At 36.0% G+C, this 22,710-nt stretch overlaps 1 long non-coding RNA gene across 1 annotated transcript in view; it reads right to left on the bottom strand.

The window, feature by feature from the left end:
• Positions 1-3,064, bottom strand: part of LOC105602770 (uncharacterized) — a 115,087-nt gene extending 112,023 nt beyond the window's left edge. The window contains exon 1 of the long non-coding RNA XR_001021520.4: positions 3,006-3,064. This is a non-coding gene — a long non-coding RNA (uncharacterized LOC105602770). The remainder of the gene's footprint in view (positions 1-3,005) is intronic.
• Positions 3,065-22,710: the final 19,646 nt, after the last annotated feature.

Below are 22,710 nucleotides of genomic sequence, written 5' to 3'. Positions count from 1 at the left end.
ATCTATAGTACTTATCCTTACTGTCAAAACTTTCCTTCTCCAATATAATCTGATAGGGCTTAAAGACATAAATTGTAATGAATCTATTACCTTAGGAAGTTACTTTATAACAAATATGTTGCTATAGAATGTAAAAAATTCACATATTCATTGAGCTATCTTACTTGTTTTATATTCTAGAAAAATACCCACAATGATCTTTGATCTTCTATTCCCAGTGATTCTTTGTATGTTTCTTAGGGCAGTATCTTATGGCAGAGTCAAAGGCAGTCTATTCTATTTAGACTAATACTGCTGCCCTCTTTAAGATCTGGTTCATTTCATCCAAATAACTACTGCAGTTAAAAAGGAATGGCCAATTAAGTAATCTCCTACTCTGCCTACTCCCTGCCAGTATCCCTCAGGTCAGTCTTTGATTGGATGAGAAATTTATGCATTTTTGCACAAGTCTAATCAGAATGCATACAGGAAAAAAAAAAAAAACAAAACTCCACTGCACAATGGAGATGACTGTGACAGTCCCAGAGTTTATGTAAATAAGGGGGTTTTTGAGGCAGCCAATCTAGGACTCAAAAAGCTTGATTTGAGTGTGCCCAAGAATAGCTATAGAAAAGCATCCCGAGTTTGCATTTTAGCAGATAAGCTCTCCTTGTCGACTTTTGCATCAAAGTAATTTAGTTTGGCTCTTCAAAGAAATACAAAAGCATTATAGAAAGTGCTTTTTTTTTTTTTTTGAAAGGTACAATCAAGGACTGCCAGCTAATTAAATTAATTCACATTTTTAAAGAGTTATCATTACATACAGAAAATGAATGTAAGTGCTTTTTTCCCAAGAATCAATTCAAACATTATTAAACATTACTGAACAAACCACCTCTTACTTACCCTTGCCATTGACATATACTAGCCAGTCAATTGTATTAGATGTTAACATATGCAATCTCACATTTATTTATTTTGCAATATTTCTGCATAAAATATTAAGAAAAGTAAAAATAGTTGTTTTCTGCATTCTTGCTTTGCATCACTCAGAGCCAAGTAAATATGTTCATATTCTAAAGGGAGCTTTTGAAAGTTGTTAAAAAATCTCCATAATATTCTAAGTTATTTAGTACTTTGAAAACACTCAATATTAATTTCACTATAGCATAAAGAAGTTGTCAGTGCTCTCCAAAACCTCTTTTTACTACTTCAAAGATTGGGCATATGTGAGGACATATATTTCATCATAACTGAAGCTGTGTAAAAAGATCACCATTCAGACGTTGTTTTTCCTTTCACTATCATGACAACAATAGTAAATAGCCTGGGGTAAATCGAAAAAATGCCATACATAACCAAAAGATAATTTTATGTCCTTGTCCCTAGAACTTGTACATGTGCCCTTATTTGGAAAAATAAAATCTTTGCAAATATGATTACATTAAGGATATAGAGATGAGGAGATCACTCTAGATTATCAGGGTGAACATAAAGGTCATCTGAAGGATCCTTATAAGAAGGGCCAGAAGAGATTAAACACAAATACCAACCAGAAGGTGATGTGAAGATAGAGGTACTGATTGGGGTGATGAGGCCAAAAGTCAAAGGATGTCTGTAGCCACCAGAATCTAGAAGAGACAAGGATGGATTCTCCCCTAGAACCTCTAGTGACATCAAGGCCTTTGACATCTTAGTTTTGGAATCCTGGCCCCTAGAACTATGAAAGAATAAATTTAGATGTTTGAAGACACCAAGGTTTTAGTCATTTGATACAGTAGCCCCAGAAAATTCCATCTCATCCTCTGTCTGTTTTCCTCCAGTGAAGGCCTGGAAATGTTCCTTCTCTTTTACATTCATTTGAATGTCAAGTATCCAGCTAGGTAAGGTATTTGACAAATTAAAATTATTTCAATCTTTACTTTCTCTACCTTGAAGAAGTCTAAGATGAAAATCTGAGATGTAAGTTTTTCTGTTGGAATAGGGAGTGAAGCAGTCAAAATAAAGTTCTTGGTTTGAAGTTATTCAGATGATGATTCTAGGACAATAGTGATTCCCTGTGAGAGAATTCTTAGTCTCTCAGTCATTGTCTGAGTCTTTGCAACCCCATAGACTGTAGCCCACCAGGCTTCTCTTCATGGAATTTTCCAAGCAAGAATACTAGAGTGGGTTGCCATTCTTTTCTTCAGGGGATCTTCCTGACCCAGGGATCAAACCTGGGTCTCCTGCATTGCAGGCAGATTCCTTACGGTCTGAGCCATCAGGGAAGTCCTGACAGAATTATTAGTGGTCATATTTATCTGACTTAGAGTTTGGGGCAAATGCATCATCTAATGGTACATTTATCATTTTATTTATTATGTTTATTCTGTATATATTAATTAGTTCTATGCAATATTTAGATAATTCCTATCTTCTGCCCAATTAATTTGGCTTCCCTGGTAGCTCAGATGGTAAAGAATCTGTTTGCAATGCAGGAGATCCAATTTTAATCCCTGGGTCAGGAAGATCCTTTGGAGAAAGGAATGACAACCCACTCTAGTGTTCTTGCCTGGGAAATCCCATGGACAGAGGAGCCTGATGGGTTATAGTCCAGGACATTGCAAAAAGTCAGACATGACTGAGCAACTAACACTTCACTTATCTTCTGCCCAATTATTAAATAAAAATTTTAATTATAAATAAAATCTGTCCCTATCTCAATGTAAAATTTTGAAATTGTATATTTTTAAAAGGTATTATTATGATTCATGTTGGTACTATTACTCCATACAGCAAAGCTAGCTTTTATTAAAAATTCTGTGAGTAATATAGCTTGTCAGTTTAAGCTGGGAAAAATGAATGACCAAACAGACAAAATCAGACAAACAAAAAAGCTCTCAGTTTAAAAGACACTTTCAGGTATGTGATGAAGCATTATTTTATGTGCCACTGAAATTGTATATTATAAAGATAAAGCAAACTCTTAAAGAACCAGTTCCCAGAGCCAAGAAAGGAAAAGAAAGACAGAAAGAGAGATCTCATACCTACAGCAAGTCAGCATGTTGATATATCTGAGGGCTCTGAAGTAGTTAGTACTTGATTCAAGGCAGAAGTGGAGTTTCTCCGCTCTTTATCTTCAAGTAAAGACGAATGGGCTTTCATAATGGACCTTGCTCTGACAATGGGAATAAATGACTGTGATATTCGAACACTTTCAAGGAGACCCAGAGATTCAATATGCAAAGTCTTTCATTTTATCATTGAAAGTGCAGCCTTGGATTATTACTGACAGCCAAGATGCAGTTAAAGTAAAGGTCATGCAGACTATTGACAATAATAAATTTTAAGATTTGGTATCTTTTTGCTGAGGCCTTCTCCAAGTCATTTATCAAAAAAAAAAAAAAGATAAAGAAAAGGAAAAAAAAGAAAAGAAAAGAAGTATTACTTTGCCCTGGTATAGTTTAAAACATATGTATTTTCCAGATTATTTCTGAATAAACACTAAAATAAACTATAGTTTATAAAATGTGTTAAGAAAACTATTGCCTAAATTTTACAAAAGCTGGTAGTACAATGTAACTGAACTTAATAAATCTATGGATTTTGATAAAGATTGACTGCATGTAATAGAAAGCTTATTTTTTAAATTGTATATGCTTGGGGTTGATGGGTCCTCCATTTTTTACTATTTAATTACTTATTTAATATTTCTTCTAATAACATCAAAATATAGAATTTAAATTCAGTCCTAAAATTGTCATTGAAGTGTTCATAGTTATAGTGTATGAAGACATAGAAAATGATATATTATTTTCATCTTAATCAAAACTTGTCTTCTTAGTGTAGCAATATATTTCTATCAACAAACTTATTTCTAAAATTATACTTCAATAAACTTTAAGAATTACCTTTTATGATTATCAATTTTCTTCCTCGTTTGCACTGCCCTTTACTTCACTTAATTTTTCAGTTCCCTCCATTCTCCATTCTTACAAAGCATATATTTTTTTATCTACTGCAATATAGGAAAAATTAATTTGGCCTAAGATTTATTTATTTATTTGAAAGACTATCTTAGAGAATATAAACTTAATGATTATATAGGCTTTCGTATTTGCTTTAGTTCTCCCAATACACAATTTTTCGCACTACCAGAGAGAAAATAGTCAGAACTATTGTTTATGCATAAGATCTGATTTGTGGCCATGAAAATTATGTGACAGGACAAGAAGCTGGGGGAATTCAGCCATCTGAGTATTTAACTTATCATATTCCTTTAGCACTATCACAATTGAAGAAAATAAAGGAAAGCTTTCTAAGTAGAAGCCCACTTCTATCAGGGACACAGATTAATAATAATAACCTCTGCTCCCAAACTAGCAAAGCCCTAGGGAAAAGAAATCAAAGCAAAAATAAACAAATGGGTCCTAATTAAACTTAAAAATTTTGCACAGCAAAGGAAATAGGCAAAAGACACATAAAACTCAATATCAAAATAACAAACAATCCAACTGAAACTGGGTAGAAGACCTGGATAGACATTGTTTCAAAGAATATAAACATATGGCCAACAGGCACATGAAAAAATGTTCAACACTGCAGCCACTGTAGAAAAAAGTATGGAAGGTCCTCAAAAAACTAAAAGTAGACATAGCACATGGTCCATCAATATCACTGTTGGGTATGCTGCTGCTGCTAGGTCTCTTCAGTCGTGTCCAACTTGTGCGACCCCATAGACGGCAGCCAACCAGGCTCCCCCGTCCCTGGGATTCTCCAGGCAAAAACACTGGGTTACCATTTCCTTCTCCAATGCATGAAAATGAAAAGTGAAAATGAAGTCGCTCAGTCGTGTCTGACTCTTAGCGTCCCCATGGACTGCAGCCTACCAGGCTTCTCCGTCCGTGGGGTTTATATTTCTCTAAAAACTCCACCACTAATTTGAAAAAAAAATACATGTACCCTAATATTCATAAGAACATAATTTATAATAGTTAAGATATGGAAGAAACCCAAGTGTCCATCAACAATGCAAGGATAAAGAAGAAATGTGTGTGTGTGTGTGTGCGTGTGTGTGTGTAATGAAGTTACTCAGCTATAAAAAAGAATGAAATTTTGCTGTTGCAACAACATGGATGGACCTAGAGAGTATTATATTTAGTGAAATATGTTAGAGGAAGACAACTATTCTACATTATCACTAATATGTGAAATCTAAAAGATAAACAAATGTATATAACAAAACAGAAATGGACTTACATAGAAATAACAAATTGGTGGTGCCCAGTGGGAAGAGGGTTGATGGGAGAGGTAAGCTAGCAGTATGGGATTAACAGATATGAGCTACTATGCATGAAATAGATAAGAAACAAGGATATACTGTACAACATATATACCTGTGGCAGATTCATGTTGATGTATGGCAAAACAATACAATATTGTAAAGCAATTAACTTCCAATTAAAATAAATAAATTTATATTAAAAAAGAAAAAATAATCACTATGGAGTACACTTAAAACTAATATAATATTGTAAATCAATTATACTTCATTTAAAAAAAGTAAAAAGGAAAATCAACACGTTGACTTGTATAAATATGTAATAAATAAATGAAGATAAACAAAGGCACAGAGGTAAACTTGGCCAAATTTATAGAGATATGAGGGGCAGAGCCAGAATTCATAGTCTGGAAACTTGAAATATTTGGAGCTTAGATACTTAGCTCTTCAGTTCTATGTTGCTTCATCAATTAAGGCATGGTATTTTAGTTGATAAATTGACATTTCAAAATGACTGATGAGAATGTTGATGTCACTGTTGAATGCATGCATCAGAAAGGTATCAAAGCCAAGGCAGTGCTTGAAGCCAGATTTTAAGTTGTTTTTTGCCTCTGTACTTTGTGTGATATTGGTTAAAATAGCTCCTGTGAAATCTGCTTCCTCATTAATACAGGAGGGTGTTTTTAGCTCCTCATAATCTTATTATTAGGATTGAACTATAGACAGTGTCTGGTTACTAACCTATTTGTAAACACAATTTTTTTATTAAAATTTAAAATTATAGATTAATGGTGAATAATTTATTGAAACTATGTGAACATATTTTCTAAAATACAACTCTTAGAGCTGCAAACCTTAGCATTTTAGCACTAGAATTCATGTTTTATTTTATGATAAAACTTGTTTGCATTATTGTACCTTTTCATTTAAAGAAGTTTTGTCCCTACTGAGGGCTGAAGCCATCTTTATATTATGTACATGATACAAGCAAGGGTCACACTTTTTAGCTATAATGTCTAGCTAGATGTATCAAGTTCTGATGAATCAATGGGAACCACTCTTTTCTGACCATAATACTTCTTGAACAATTAACTAGAAGAAAAAATAACACACACATTCAAGTCTATTTTATTTTGCAATGGTCTGAAATCAAAATGTTCTAATTGCAGATTTCTAATTTTTAAAAAAGAAATGTGTAAATGAGGTTATTCATTTTATATGCCCATATCAAGTGGTCAGAAAAATCCTATTTGATTCATTCATTTATCACTTACAGAATACTGAGATTTGATACACTTGTTTCTTCACTATAGAGTGTTTACTCTTCATCATTATTTCAATACATGTGGTAATGTATGTTATTAACAATGATAATGATGAAATAATGATGTACTATTTATTATTTGCTATATGTTAAGAATGTTGATTAATTCTAACAAAATTCTTGTGAGTTAAGTACCATTACAGCATTTTTATAGGTAGGGCAACTGAGACTTAAAGCAGTTTAATGTTTAATGTCATATCCAAAGCTGGGATCCATATGACCATTGTCATCAATATCTGCTAATTAACTTCAAAGATACTGGCTAACCAGATTGTTTAGCTGTTCTTACGTCATGTTATTATTATTTTCCATTCTTCATCAGTAAGAGAAAATAATGATTTGGAGTTTACCTAAAAATTACATTATTTATTCAGCATCACCATTCCAATCTTATACTATATTTACTAAAAATTTGGATGTTTTTGCCCCATATTCCTCCATGTCAAATGTAATTCACACAACATGATTTAAACAGATGCTATATGTTATACCTAGGAGTTGAGGGTTCCCTTCTAACTGCACAGCTGTGTTGTGCAACTATGATTTCACATGTTTTTACTGAATAATTGCATACTTAATAAGAGTGTTAGCACATATATACAATGGAATAATATTCAGCCATAGAACAGAATGAAATAGTGCCATTTGCAGAGATGTAGACAGATCTAGAGACTGTCTACCGAGTGGAGTAAGTGAGAAAGAGAAAAACAAATATTATATACTATCACTTAAATGTGTAATCTAGAAAAATGGTTCATTTGAACATTTTTGCAAAGCAGAAATAGAGACACCGATACAGAGAACAGACTTATAGATACCAAAGCGGGGAATGGAGGATGGGATGAATTAGGAAATTAGGATTGACATATATGCATCACTGTGCATGAAACAGATTAAACTAACGAGAACCTACTGTTTAGCACAGGGAACTCTTCTCAATGCTCTTTGGTGACTTAAATGGGAAGCAAATCTGAAAAAGAGGGATGTATGTATACATATAGCAGATTCACTTTGCAGTACAGCAGAAACTAACACAACATTGTAAAGCAACTATATGCCAATACATTAAAAAAAAAGTTTTAAGTGTGAGGGAATAATTTTCAACTTCCTTAGAAACACAGAAGGCAGTTAAGTTGCTTTATGCACTACTGTATTTCTAAAAATGAAACAAATGTTTGTTCATTAATTCTTCCAGCATCTGAGTCTTTTTTTTTTTTTCTTTATTTCAGTAATTCTCCTAGCACTGTTTTCCCAAACAAGTCAGTGGTTTAATCACTTTGAACAAGTTATGGAAGAATGATTTTTATTTTCAGATGTTACTAATCTTGGAAATAAATGCTTTCTAAATTACTGACTGAAAGATGTGATGCAAGGCATTTATCATCTAAACCTCAAAGAAACTGACCAGCAAAGGAATGGGAATTAGGTCTAGCCTTCATTTCCTGATTGTACACTCATACTGAGAGCACATGATGCTTCATGTTGTATCACTGCATGTCCATTCTTGAGATGTTAATGCTGCTTGCCTACATCAATAGGAATAAATCTTATTTACTGGCACTCAGTTGTAGGTTGATTAGTTTTTTTTTTTTTTTCCTCGTGTTATTTTGTTGTTTGTGGTGTTGTCGTCTAGGGTATTTTCCATATTCATGACTGTCTCATCTTTTGAATAATCTTTTCAACATTTGGAGAAATGACTATATATTCAATCTGACATGCTCCTAACATAGAAAAGTCAGATGTAAGTACCCATTTCCCTTTACGGTGAAATCATACATATGTGACAATTTCCCAAGAGAACACCACATAAAGAATTTAATTCAGAAGTGACCAGCGTGAAGAAATAGGCTTTTCTAGGACAAGTTTGTTGGCAAGATGAGGAGCAGATTATCGGCACTTAGTGGTGTCAGAGTTATCTGTAGAGAGGACAGATTCTCAGTATTAGCAAGCCTAGTTCCACATCAATGGTAGCAGCAGTAGTGAGTGCAGGAAAGCATTGATTCCTTCAAACTTCCAAGAAGTTCTGAACACTGCTTAATATAATTTAATAAATCAGTTTACTGCTTAAACTATCCATATTTAATTTGTATATTTAAAAAAATTTAATTGAAGGATAATTGCTTTACAGAATTTTGTGGTTTTCGGTTATATATCAATAAGAATCAGCCATAGGTACACTCATGTCCCCTCCTGCCTCCCAAATATCCCTCCCATCTCCCTCTCCATTCCACCCTTCAGCCTATCACAGAGCCCCTGTATGAGTTCCCTGAGTCATACAGCAAATTCCCATTGGCTATCTATTTTACATATGGTATTGTAAATTTCCATATTACTCTCTCTATACATCGCCCCTTCTCCTTCCTCTGCTCCCCTCATATCCATAGATCTGTTCTCTCTGTCTGTTTCTCAGTTGTGGGCCCTGAAAATAAATTCACCAGTGCCATCTTTTTAGATTCCATATATATGTGTCAGTATAGAATATTTATGACCAGTGCGTTCTCTTGGCAAAATTCTACTAGCCTTTGCCCTGCTTCATTCCGTATTCCAAGGCCAAATTTGCCTGTTACTCCAGGTGTTTCTTGACTTCCTACTTTTGCATTCCAGTCCCCTATAATGAAAAGGACATCTTTTTGGGGTGTTAGTTCTAAAAGGTCCTGTAGGTCTTCATAGAATCATTCAACTTCAGCTTCTTCAGCATTACTAGTTGGGGCATAGACTTGGATTACTGTGATATTGAATTGTTTGCCTTGGAAACGAACAAAGATCATACTGTTGTTTTTGATATTGCATCCAAGTACTGCATTTCGGACTCTTTTGATGACCACGATGGCTACTCTATTTCTTCTAAGGGATTCTTGCCCACAGTAGTAGATATAGTGGTCATCTGAGTTAAATTCATCCATTCCAGTCCATTTTAGTTCACTGATTCCTAGAATGTTGACATTCACTCTTTCCATCTCCTATTTGACCACTTCCAATTTGACTTGATTCATGGACCTAACATTCCAGCTTCCTATGCAATATTGCTCTTTACAGCATCAGACCTTGCTTCTATCACCAGTCACATCCACAGCTAGGTATTGTTTTTGCTTTGGCTCCATTCCTTCATTCTCTCTGGAGTTATTACTCCACTGATCTCCAGTAGCATATTGGGCACCTACTGACCTGGAGAGTTTCTCTTTCAGTATCCTATCATTTTGCCTTTTCATACTGTTCATGGGGTTCTCAAGGCAAGAATACTGAAGTGGTTTGCCATTTTCTTCTCCAGTGGACCATATTCTGTCATTCCAACATTGTGTTGTTGGAATGTGGACCACATTCCAACAACACAAGAGAAGACTCTACACATGGACATCACCAGATGGTCAACACCAAAATCAGACTAATTATATTTTTGCAGCCAAAGATGGACAAGCTCTATACAGTCAGCAAAAATAAGACCAGAAGCTGATTGTGGCTCAGATCATGAGCTCCTTACTGCCAAATTCAGACTGAAGTTGAAGAAAGTAGGGAAAACCACTAGACCATTCAGGTATGACCTAAATCAAATCCCTTGTGATTATACAGTGGAAGTGAGAAATAGATTTAAGGGACTAGATCTGATAGATAGAGTACCTGATGAACTATGGACTGAGGTTCATGACATTGTACAGGAGACAGGGATCAAGACCATCCCCATGGAAAAGAAATGCACAAAAGCAAAATGGCTGTCTGGGGAGGCCTTACAAAAGCTGTGAAAAGAAGAGAAGTGAAAAGCAAAGGAGAAAAGGAAAGATATAGGCATCTGAATGCAGAGTTCCAAAGAATAGCAAGGAGAGATAAGAAAGCCTTCCTCAATGATCAGTGCAAAGAAATAGAGGAAAACAACAGAATGGGAAAGACTAGATTCCTCTTCAAGAAAATTAAAGATAACAAGGGAACATTTCATGCAAAGATGGGCTTGATAAAGGACAGAAATGGTCTGGACCTAACAGAAGCAGAAGATATTAAGAAGAGGTGGCAAGAATACACAGAAGAACTGTACAAAAAGGATCTTCATGATCAAGATAATCACGATGGTGATCACTCACCTGGAGCCAAACAGCCTGGAATGTGAAGTCAAGTGGGCTTTAGAAAGCATCACTATGAACAAAGCCAGTGGAGGTAATGGAATTCCAGTGGAGCTGTTTCAAATCCTGAAAGATGATGCTGTGAAAGTGCTGCACTCAGTATGCCAGCAAATATGGAAAATTCAGCAGGGGCCACAGGACTGGAAAAGGTCAGTTTTCATTCCAATCCCAAAGAAAGGCAATGCCAAAGAATGCTCAAACTACTGCACAATTGCACTCATCTCACATGCTAGTAAAGTAATGCTCAAACTTCTCCAAGCCAGGCTTCAGCAATATGTCAACTGTGAACTCCCTGATGTTCAAGCTGGTTTTAGAAAAGGCGGAGGAAGCAGAGATCAAATTGTTAACATCTGCTGTATCTTGGAAAAAGCAAGAGAGTTCCAGAAAAACATCTATTTCTGCTTTATTGTCTATGCCAAAGCCTTTGACTGTGTGGATCACAATAAACTGTGATCCATAGTTTTCAATTCTGAAAGAGATGGGAATACCAAACCACCTGACCTGCCTCTCGAGAAACCTATATGCAGGTCAGGAAGCAACAGTTAGAACTGGACATGGAACTACAGACTGGTTCCAAATAGGAAAAGGAGTATGTCAAGGCTGTATATTGTCACCCTGCTTATTTAACTTATATGTATTGTACATCATGAGAAACGCTGGACTGGAAGAAGCACAAGCTGGAATCAAGATTTCCGGGAGAAATATCAGTAACCTCAGATATGCAGATGACACCACCCTTATGGCAGAAACTGAAGAGGAACTAAAAAGCGTCTTGATGAAAGTGCAAGAGGAGAGTGAAAAAGTTGGCTTAAAGCTCAACATTCAGAAAACGAAGATCATGGCATCTGGTCCCATCACTTCATGGGAAGTAGATGGAGAAACAGTGGAAACAGTGTCAGACTTTATCTTTTTGAGCTCCAAAATCACTGCAGATGGTGACTGCAGCCTGAAATTAAAAGACGATTACTCCTTGGAAGGAAAGTTATGACCAACCTAGATAGCATATTCAAAAACAGAGACATTACTTTGCCGACTAAGGTCCATCTAGTCAAGGCTATGGTTTTCCTGTGGTCATGTATGGATGTGAGAGTTGGACTGTGAAGAAAGCTGAGTACCAAAGGATTGCTGCTTTTGAACTGTGGTGTTGGAGAAGACTGTTGAGAGTCCTTTGGACTGCAAGGAGATCCAACTAGTCAATTTTAAAGGAGATCAGCCCTGGGTGTTCATTGGAAGGACTGATGCTGAAGCTGAAACTCCAGTACTTTGGCCACTTCATGCAAAGAGTTGACTCATTGGAAAAGACTCTGATGCTGGGAGGGATTGGGGGCACGAGGAGAAGGGGATGACAGAGGATGAGATGGCTGGATGACATAACCAACTTGATGGATGTGAGTTTGTGTGAACTCCCGGAAATGGTGATGGACAGGGAGGCCTGGCATGTTGCAATTCATGTGGTCGCAATGAGTCAGACATGACTGAGCCACTGAACTGAACTGATACAGTATTTATATTTCTCTTTCTAACTTAATTTCACTCTATAAGCTCTAGGTTCATCCACCTCATTAGAATGAACTCAAACATGTTCCTTTTTATGGCTGAGTATTATTCCATTGTATAGATGCACCACAATTTCTTCATCCATTCATCTGTCAGTGGATATCTAAGTTGCTTTCATGTTCTAGCTACTGTAAATAGTGCTGCAATAAACAATGGGGTTCAGTTCAATTCAGTTCAGTCACTCAGTCATGTCCGACTCTTTGTGACCCCATGAATCGCAGCACGCCAGGCTTCCCTGTCCATCACCAACTCCTGGAGTTCACCCAGATTCGCATCCATCGAGTCAGTGATGCCATCCAGCCATCTCATCCTCTGTCGTCCCCTTCTTCTCCTGCCCCCAATCCCTCCCAGCATCAGAGTCTTTTCCAATGAGTCAACTCTTCACATGAGTTGGCCAAAGTACTGGAGTTTCAGCTTCAGCATCATTCCCTCCAAAGAAATCCCAGGGCTGATCTCCTTCAGAATGGACTGGTTGGACCTCCTTGCAGTCCAAGGGACTCGCAAGAGTTTTCTCCAAAACCACAGTTCAAAAGCATCAATTCTTCGGCGCTCATCTTTCTTCACAGTCCAACTCTCACATCCATACATGACCACAGGAAAAATCATAGCCTTGACTAGATGGACCTTAGTCGGCAAAGTAATGTCTTGCTTTTCAATATGCTATCTAGGTTGGTCATAACTTTTCTTCCAAGGAGTAAGCGTCTTTTAATTTCATGGCTGCAGTCACCATCTGCAGTGATTTTGGAGGCCCCAAAAATAAAATCTGACACTGTTTCCACTGTTTCCCCATCTAGTTCCCATGAAGTGATGGGACGAGATGCCATGATCTTCGTTTTCTGAATGTTGAGCTTTAAGCCAACTTTTTCACTCAACTCTGGTATTTCTTTGGAAGGAATGATGCTAAAGCTGAAGCTCCAGTACTTTGGACACCTCACGCGATGAATTGGCTCATTGGAAAAGACTCTGATTCTGGGAGAGATTGGGGGCAGAAGGAGAAGGGGACGACCCAGGATGAGATGGCTGGATGGCATCACGGACTCGATGGGCGCAAGTGTGAGTGAACTCCGGGAGTTGGTGATGGACAGGGAGGCCTGGCGTGGTGTTATTCATGGGGTCGCAAAGAGTCGGACACGACTGAGCGACTAAATTGAAATGAACTGAGCTGAACTGATGGTGGTTTTATTCCTAGCTTTGTAAGGAACCTCCAACTTTCTTCCATAGTGGCTGTATCAATTCACATTCCCACCAGCAATGCAAGAGTGTTCCCTTCTCTCTGCACCCTCTCCAGCATTTGCTTGTAGACTTTTTGATGATGGTCATTCTGACTGGTGTGAGGTGGTATCTCATTGTAGTTTTTCTTTGCATTTCGCTAATAATGAGTGATGTTGAGCATCTTTACTGGTGTTTTATTAGCCATCTGTATGTCTTCTTTGGAGAAATGTCTCTTCAGGTTCCTTTCTCACTTTTTGACTGGGTTGTTTGGTTTTCTGGTATTGAATTGTATGAGCTGCTGTATATTTTGGAAATTAATTCTTTGTCAGTTGTTACCCTTGCTATTATTTTCTGCCATTCTGAGGGTTGTCTTTTCACCCTGTTTGTAGTTTCCTTTGCTGTGCAAAAGCTTTTAAGTTTAATTAGATCCCACTTGTTTATTTTTATTTTTATTACTCTAGGAACTGGGTCATGGAGGATTTTGCTTTGACTTTTGTCATTAAATGTTCTACCTATGTTTTCCTCTAAGAGTTTTATATTTTCTGGTCTTACATTTAGGTTTTGAATCCATTTTGATTTTATCTTTTTGCATTAGGTACTGTTCTAATTTCATTTTTTTTACATGTAGCTGTCCAGTTTCACTACCTATTGAAGAGGCTATCTTTGCCCCACAGTATACTTTTGCCTGCTTTGTCAAAAATAAGATATCCAGAGGTGCATGGATTTATCTCTGGGTTCTCTATCTTGTTCCATGGGTCTATATTTCTGTTTTTGTGCCAGTACCATACTGTCTTGATGACTGTAGCTTTGTAGTATAGCCTGAAATCAGGAAGGTTGATTCTTCCAGCTCCATTCTTTTTTCTCAAGACTGCTTTGGCTATTTGGGGTATTTTGTGTTTCCACATGAATTGTGAAATTTTTTGTTCTAGATCTGTGAAAAATGCCATTGGTGATTTGATAGGGATTGCATTGAATCTGTAGATTGCATTTGATCACATAGTTATTTTCACAATGTTGATTCTTCCTACCCAGGAACATGGAGTCTCTCTCCATCTGTTTATGTCATCTTTGATTTCTTTCTTTAGTGTCTTATAATTTTCCACATACAGGTCTTTTGTCTCCTTAGGTAGGTTTATTCCTAGATATTTTATTTTATTGTTCCAATGGCAAATGGGATTAATTCCTTTATTTCTCTGATTTTTCATTGTTAGTATATTGGAATGCAAGTGATTTCTGTGTATTGACCTTGTATTCTGCAACTTTGCTGCACTGTTTAACTCTAGTAATATTCTGATAGTTTCTTCTGGGTTTCTATGTATAGTATTGTGTCATCTGCAAACAGTGAGGATTTTACGTCTTTTCTTATCTGGATTACTTTCATATCTTCTTCTTCTCTAATTGCCATATCTAGGACTTTCAAAACTATGTTGAATGATAGTGGTGAGAGCAGACACCCTTGTCTTGTTCCTGACCTTAGAGGGAATGCTTTTAGTTTTTCACCATTGAGAATAATGTTTGTTGTGGGCTTTCATGTATGGCCTTTACTATGTTGAAGTAGGTTCCATCTATGCCCATTTTTTGAAATGTTTTTATCATAAATGGATGTCATATTTTGTAAGAGGCTTTTTCTGCATCTGAGATGATCATAAGGTTTTTATCTTTCAATTTGTTAATATGGTGTATCACATTGATTGATTTGCGTATATTGAAGAATCCTTGCATCCTTGAAATAAACCCAACTTGATCATGGTGTATGAGCTATTTAATGTGTTGTTGAATTCTGTTTGCCAGAATTTTGTTGAGGATTTTTGCATCTATTTTCATCAGTGATATTGGCCTGTAGTTTTCTTTTTTCGTGTTGTCTTTGCCTGGTTTTGGTTTCAGGGTTATTGTGTCCTCATAGAATGAGTTTGGAAGTGTCCCTTCCTCTGCAGTTTTTTGGAAGTTTCAGAAAAGTAGGCATTAAGTCTTCTCTAAATGTTTCATAGAACTCCCCTGTGAAACCATCTGGCCCTGGGCTTTTGTTTTTTGAGGAGATTTTTGATCACTGTTTTAATCTCAGTGTTTGTAATCCAGTTGTTCATAATTTCTATTTCTTCCTGGTTCAGTCTTGGGAGGTTGACATTTTCTAAGAATCTGACCATTTCCTCTAGGCTATCCATTTTATTAGCATATAGTTGCTGATGATATTCTCTTATGATCCTTTGCATTTCTGTGTTGTCTGTTGTAACCTCTCCTTTTTCATTTCTAATTTTGTTGATTTGATTTTCCCCCCTTTTTTTCTTGATGAGTCTGGCTACAGGTTTGTCAGTCTTATTTATCTTCTCAAAGAAACAACTTTTAGTTTTATTTATCTTTGCTATTGTTTCATTTCTTTTTCACTTATTTCTGCTTTGATCTTTATGATTTCTTTCCTTCTGCTGACTTTGGGGGTTTTTGTTCTTCTTTTCCCAGCTGCTTTAGATGTAGAGTTAGCTTGTCTATTCAATATTTTTCTTGTTTCTTGAGGTATGATTGTATCACTATAAACTTCCCTCTTAGAACTGCTTTTGATGAATCCCATAGGTTTGGGGTCACTGTGATTTCATTGTCATTTGTTTCTAGGAATCTTTTGATTCCCTTTCTTATTTCTTCAGTAATATCTTTGTTATTTAGTAATGCATTGTTTAATATCCATGCATTTGTGTTTTTTGCATTTTTCCTGTAGTTGATATCTAGTTTCATAGCATTGTGGTCAGAAAAGACACTTGACACAATTTCAATTTTCTTAAATTTACTGAAGCTTGACTTGTGGTCCAAGATGTGGTCTATCCTAAAGAATGTTCCATGAGCACTTAGAAGAAATTGTATTCTTCTGCATTTGGATGGAAGTATTGAAGATATCAATTAGGTCCATTTGGTCTAATGTTTCATTTAAGGTTTGTGTTTCTTTGTTTTGGTGATTTGTCCAGTGATGTAAGTGGTGTGTTAAAAGTCCCCTACTATTATTGTGCTATTGCCAATTTCTCCTCTTATGCCTCTTAATGTTTGCTTCATGTTTTGAGGTGCTTGTAGGTTAAGTGCATAGATATTTACAACTGTTGTGTCTTCTTAGATTGATCCCTTGATCATTATGTAATGTCCTTCTTGGTCTCTTATAACATTCTTTATTTAAATTCTATCTTGCCTTAAATAAAGATTGCTACTCTGCCTTTCTTTTGGTTTTCATTCACATGGAAAATCTTTTTCCATCCTTTTGCTTTCAGTCTGCATGTGTCTCTAGGTCTGAAGAGGGTCTACTGTAGCAGCATATATATGGATCTTGTTCTTGTATCCATTCAATCAGTCTGTATCCTTTGGTTGGTGCATTTAATTCATTTACATTTAAGGTAATTATTGATACATATTATTCTATTGGCATTTTCTTGATTGTTTAGGCTTTTTTTTTTTTTTTTTTGGTCTTTCTTTTCTCTGGTGTTTACTGGCTATGTAAGTCCCTTAGTATTTGTGGCAAGGCTGGTGTGGTGAAGATGGATTCTCTTAACTTCTTGTCTGTAAAGCTTTTGATTTCTCCATCAAATTTGAATGAGATCTTTGCTGAAGTAGTAATCTTGGTTGTAGAATTTTCTCTTTCGGTACTTTAAATGTATCCTGCCATTTCCTTCAGGCCTGCAGAATTTCTGCAGTAAGATCCGCTATTAATCGTATAGGATTTCCCTTGTATGTTACTTGTTGCATTTCCCTTGCTGCTTTTAATATTCTTTCCTTGTGCTTAATCTCTGTTAGCTTGATTAATATATGTCTCAGTGTGTTTCCACTTGGGTTAATCTTGTTAGGGACTCTGCACTTATAGGACTTCACTATTTCCTTAACTTCCCATGTTGGGGAAGTTTTCAAATATAATTTCTTCAGAAATTTTCTCAGTGCCTTTCTTCTTCCTCTGGGACCCCTATAACTCAAATATTGATGTGTTTAATATTGTCTCAAAGTCTCTGAGGCTATCCTCAATCTTTTTCATTCTTTTCCCTTTAGTCTGCTCTTCAGCAGTTATTTCCATCATTCTATCCTCCTTCTCACTTATCTGTTCCTCTTCCTCAGTTATTTTCCTATTGTTTCCTTCCAGAGTATTTTTAATTTCAGAAATTGTGTTATTCATTGTTGTTTGCTTATTCTTTATTTCTTCTATGTCCTTGGTGATTGTATTAACTGTGTTAAAAGTTTCTTCCATTTTCTCCATTCTATTTTCAAATATTTCAAGCATCTTTACTATCATTATTCTGAATTCTCTTTCAGGGAGATTGTTTATTTCCTCTTTATTTATTTGGTCTTGTTAGTTTCTGCCATGCATTTTTCATTTGTGCTGTATTTCTTTGTTTTTTCATCATTTTTTTTTCTAACTTGCTCCACTTGAGGTCTACTTCTCTCAGGCTCTAGGGCTGTATTACTTCTTCCTTCTGGTTTTTGCCCTTAGAGGGAAGTGTTGGTTGGGTGGTTTGTGTTAATTTCCTGTTAGAGGTGACTTATGCCTGTGTTCTCATTACAGGGAGCTTAGCCTGCCCATCTGGAGGCCTGAGGTCTTCTGTTGTCTCCTAGATGTTGCTTTGTAGGAGTTGTTCCATATCATGATGAGTTTTTTATGTATTTGTGGGGAAGCTAGAGCTCTCGCCATCTTACTTCTCCACCATCTTCTTCCATCTCCCTAATTTGTTGATTTTATCAAAACTTTTTTTTCTAAGAACCCTATGTAGTTTTGTTTGTATGTATGTACACTTGCTTTTAGGGGCTTCCCTAGTGGCTCAGTTGACAAAGACTCTGCTTGCAATGCAGGAGACCCTAGTTCCACCTCTAGATTGGGAAGATCTCCTGGAGAAGGAAATGGCAACCCATTCTAGTATTTTTGCCTGGGAAATCCCATGGACAGAGTAGCCTGGTGGGCTACAGTCCATAAGGTCACAAACAGTTGAACACAGCTTAGTAACTACTCAACTACTGTGCTTTCTTTTAAGTTGAGTAGAATAGGTTCTCAGTTGTATGTGTGAGACTGATAATATACATGAAAAGAAAACTTACAGGATATAAAATTTGGGGAACATGATTGTCTTCTGTCAAAATTTTGTGAGTATTGATTACATTCTTTCAAGCATTTTTGGTGTCTCCACGTTTTGAAGACAATAAAACTGTGACCAGGAAGCATCTCTTATCATCCAAATTCTTTCATTAATTTTACTGTTGAATGCAGGATGATTTTCAAGTTAAATCTACTCTATTTTTAAACTGGCAAATTCATAGTTGTGTTTTATATAATAACCTTCCAAAAATTTGTCAGGTTTCTCTGTTAAGAACACTCTTAATTCTTATATTGGGGCTCTATTTGCTTTCCTCAATTATAACTACTCTTTCCATTTTTTTCTTCCTCTCATCTTTCTTCTTCATTCTAGTATAGAAGGCAAGTTGATTAGCAACATCATCAAATTTTCTTCATCATATCTTATTTAAATATCTCCATAAGAATTTTATTCTGATAATCAAAATAGGGTATAATTTTCAATCTTTATAACCTTATGACAGATATAAGTTCTATCTTCTACTGAAATCTTTATATTAATTCATATGAGAAGATCTTTTAGCTGAAAGTATATAACATTATGTACAAATATGACAAAAAAATGCTATAGTATATTTCATCTATGACAAGAATAATAAAAATATCCAGTATATAGGTTTCAGTGCCAAATCGAAAGCACTAAATAATTTGCTAGTTTTCTAATGACTCTGAAGATCTGCTTTCTCTGGACAAAAAAAAAAAAAACAAATCAGGGTCCAATAAGAGGCCCTGACCTATATACAGTCTGAAGAATCATGTGAAGGATCGTAATCACAAATTCTGTCTCAGAGAAGTGGAATTAATAAGATACCTTCAGAAACACATCTGCATGAATTAGCTTGTAGTTACAATCACGGTTTGAGGAAGAAGTTGTTTGTTTCGTTTTCTTAAAATATTTTGATAGTCTTTAGAAATAGCTACCTATTTTAAAGTCTGTACAGCATTGCTTACAGATAGGAAGCACATTAGAAATTCCAGTATATGTTGACAGGTATAAGTTTACTTCATGATCTAAGGCTTTGTTAGTCACTCAGTTGTGTTCAACAATTGTAGCCTGCCAGGCTCCTCTGTCCATGAAGATTCTCTAGGCAAGAATACTGAAGTGGGTTACCATGCTCTCCTCCAGGGGATCTTGTTGACCCAGGGATTAAACCCAGGTCTCCTGCAATTTTTTTTTTTTTTTAATCTGACCTACCAAGGAAGCTCCCAATCTAAGGCTTAGCAGAAGATAATTACCTATCTATGCGTTTTTGATGTTTTTCACTCTTTTCCTTCTCAATCTCCATTTTAACTTTGTTTTTGGCTTTTTAATCCAGTGAACAAAACAGAGAAGGATTTTACACTCATTGAGCATATCATCTAGTCAGTGAAAGCACTATTAGAAAAATAAATAAATAAGTCCTAGTTCAGAGGTTTTAGGATTATAAAGAAAATATTGCAGGATATTAGGAAATTGAGTATCTCAGTGTGTGTGTGTGTGTGTGTGTGTGTGTGTGTGTGTGTGTGTGTGTAGCATAGTGGCATCTCAGATAGATGCAATTACTAATACTGTTATTCAGGTGTACCTATCACTGAAAAGGGAAGTGGATATCCAAATCCTATCAACTTAGGCAAATATTTGCATAAAGTTAAAGATCATAGAATACATCCTTCCAGTCCAATTTCCAACATATATTTATTTACTGCGTATTTTCATCTCTTGATGTGGGTCTTCTTCTATCTACATTAAATGTGTCTAATACTCTTAACATATCAAGAGTAAATATAGAAAAGATCCTATTAGAGTTTATCATGTATTCCTTTCCCCTCCTCAATTAGCATTCTAGTCACAGGAAATCAGTCTCAGCTTTCAAGTCATTTCCAACCATTCTTTTCCTTCTCTTGTTCAATTTTTTTAAAATTATAATATCTGAAGAGATAAAGAATGAGACATAGTATTAGAGGTCAGGGCATGGGGCATGGGAAATTGAAACATTGCCTAAAATTCAGCATGCAGTCAACAGAAGGATGGCTATTCAGTTTTCTGCTTGGTTGAGATTTTGTTTCTGATCCAGGGATTAGAGAAAGAGGGAAGAAATAAAGGTCTTTCTATCTATTTTCTGGCAGGCAAGCACACTAGCAGCATCATACTGATTGTCTATTTAATCCACTCCCCTTGGCCTTGTAGTTAATGGAAATTCCTCTCATATTCTGACAATAAGTCAACAGTAAGTCCCAGTTCAGTATTGTGCAATTTCATCTTTTAAAGTCTCTTCCTAAATACTTTAGTGAAAGGTGGAGGAGGCTTTTTCAAGGACTACTGGCCAGATGGCATTTCAAACTGGAAATAGAAGTATAGTTTTTGAATTTCTAATATATCTGTGAATTCTGTATAAAAAATAATTTGTTGTACAACAAAACAGATGTGCTACACTCAGACCTCATAGAAAAAAACTGAAGAATTAATCTAAATAAATAGGACATGTATTTGCTGTTTTCATCGCATCTCTATTACTTTCTCTTTCTTTAATCTGTATAACATTTATAATCTCTTTCTAATGCACTCTCCAAATAAGTTATTATGTTAGTAATAGTAGTTTAGTTGCTAAGTTGTGTTTAACTCTTGCGACCCCATGGACTGTAACCTGCCAGGCTCCTCTGTCCATGGGATTCTCCAGACAAGAATACTGGAGTGGGTTTCCATTTCCTTCTCCAGGGGATCTTCCCGACCCAGGAATCGAACCCGGGTCTCCTGCATTGCAGGCAGATTCTTTACCGACTGAGCTATGAGGAAACCCAAGTTACTATGTTAAAGATGTATCAAAGTTACTGAATAAAAGGAAGTTACTTGATATTTTTTACAAGGTGACATTTTTCTAGGAAATTATTATGTGGAAGAAGTGAATCCTTTTCAAAATTAAAAAATGCAAAAATCATACATAAACCAATTGTGCTGTTTCCTATGCTAACAAATATCTTTTCTTGAAATTAAAAACAAAATTAAGATATTCATGGAGAATCAACTTTTTTCTGTGTTTTTGCAGGCACTGTAATGGGAATATATAAAAAATAACTACTGCCTACAAGGAGCTTTCATTTTTCATTTTGTGTGTCTTTGTTATTTTCATGCATTCTTCAACTTCAACTTCAAAAGTCACATGTGACTTCTCATTATCTGTCTATTAGCTCTCAGTTTCCCAAGGCAATCTGTTCAATATCAAAATAATCCAAGATTTCCCCAACCACTAATGCTGAAGAAGCTGAAGTTGAAAGTTTCCATGAAGACCTACAAGACCTTCTAGAACTAACCCCTAAAAAGCATGTCCTGTTCATCACAGGGGACTGCAATGCAAAATCAGGAAGTCAAAAGACACTGTGAGGAGGAGGCTGTTTGGCCTTGGAGTACAATATGAGGCAGGGGAAAAGCTAAAGTGTTTTGCCAAGAGAATACACTGGTCATAGCAAACACCCTCTTCCAACAACACAAGAGACAACTCTACACATGCATATGACCAGATGGTCAATACCAAAATCTGATTGACTATACTCTTTGCAGCCAAAAAAGATGGAGAAGCTCTATACAGTCAACAAAAACAAGCCTGGGAGCTGCCTGTTGCTCAGAGCATGAACTCCTTACTGTAAACTACAGACTTAAACTGAAGAAAGTATGGAAAAACACTAGGTCATTCACATATGAACTAAATAAAATCCCTTACAATTATACAGGGAAAGTGACAAACAGATTCAAGGGATTAGATCTGACAGAGTGCCTGAAGAACTATGGATGGAGTTCATGACATTTTACTGGAGGCAGTGATCATGACTATCCCCAAGAAAAAGAAATGCAAAAAGGAAAAATGATTGTCTGAGGAGGCCTTAGAAATAGCTATGAAAACAAGAAAAGTGAAAGGCAAAGGAGAAAAGGAAAGATATAAGCATCTGAATGCAGAGTTCCAAAAATAGCAAGGGGGAATAAGAAAGCTTTCTTCAGTGATCAACGCAAAGAGATAGAGGAAAACAATAGAAAGGGAAAAGACTAGAGATCTACTCAAGAAAATTTGAGATACCAAGGGAATATACCATGCAAAACACAATAAGGGACAGAAATGGTATGGACCTAACAGAAGCAGAAGATGTTAAGAAGAGGTGGCAAGAAGGCATTGAAGAACTATTGAAGATAGTTGAAGGCGTTGAAGGCATTGAAGAT

This window comes from Ovis aries, chromosome 17, assembly GCF_016772045.2.
Source record: "Ovis aries strain OAR_USU_Benz2616 breed Rambouillet chromosome 17, ARS-UI_Ramb_v3.0, whole genome shotgun sequence".
Taxonomy (NCBI): Eukaryota; Metazoa; Chordata; class Mammalia; order Artiodactyla; family Bovidae; genus Ovis; species Ovis aries.
Note: the sequence above shows the minus strand (reverse complement) of the source record. Positions and strands in the feature narration are given on the sequence as shown.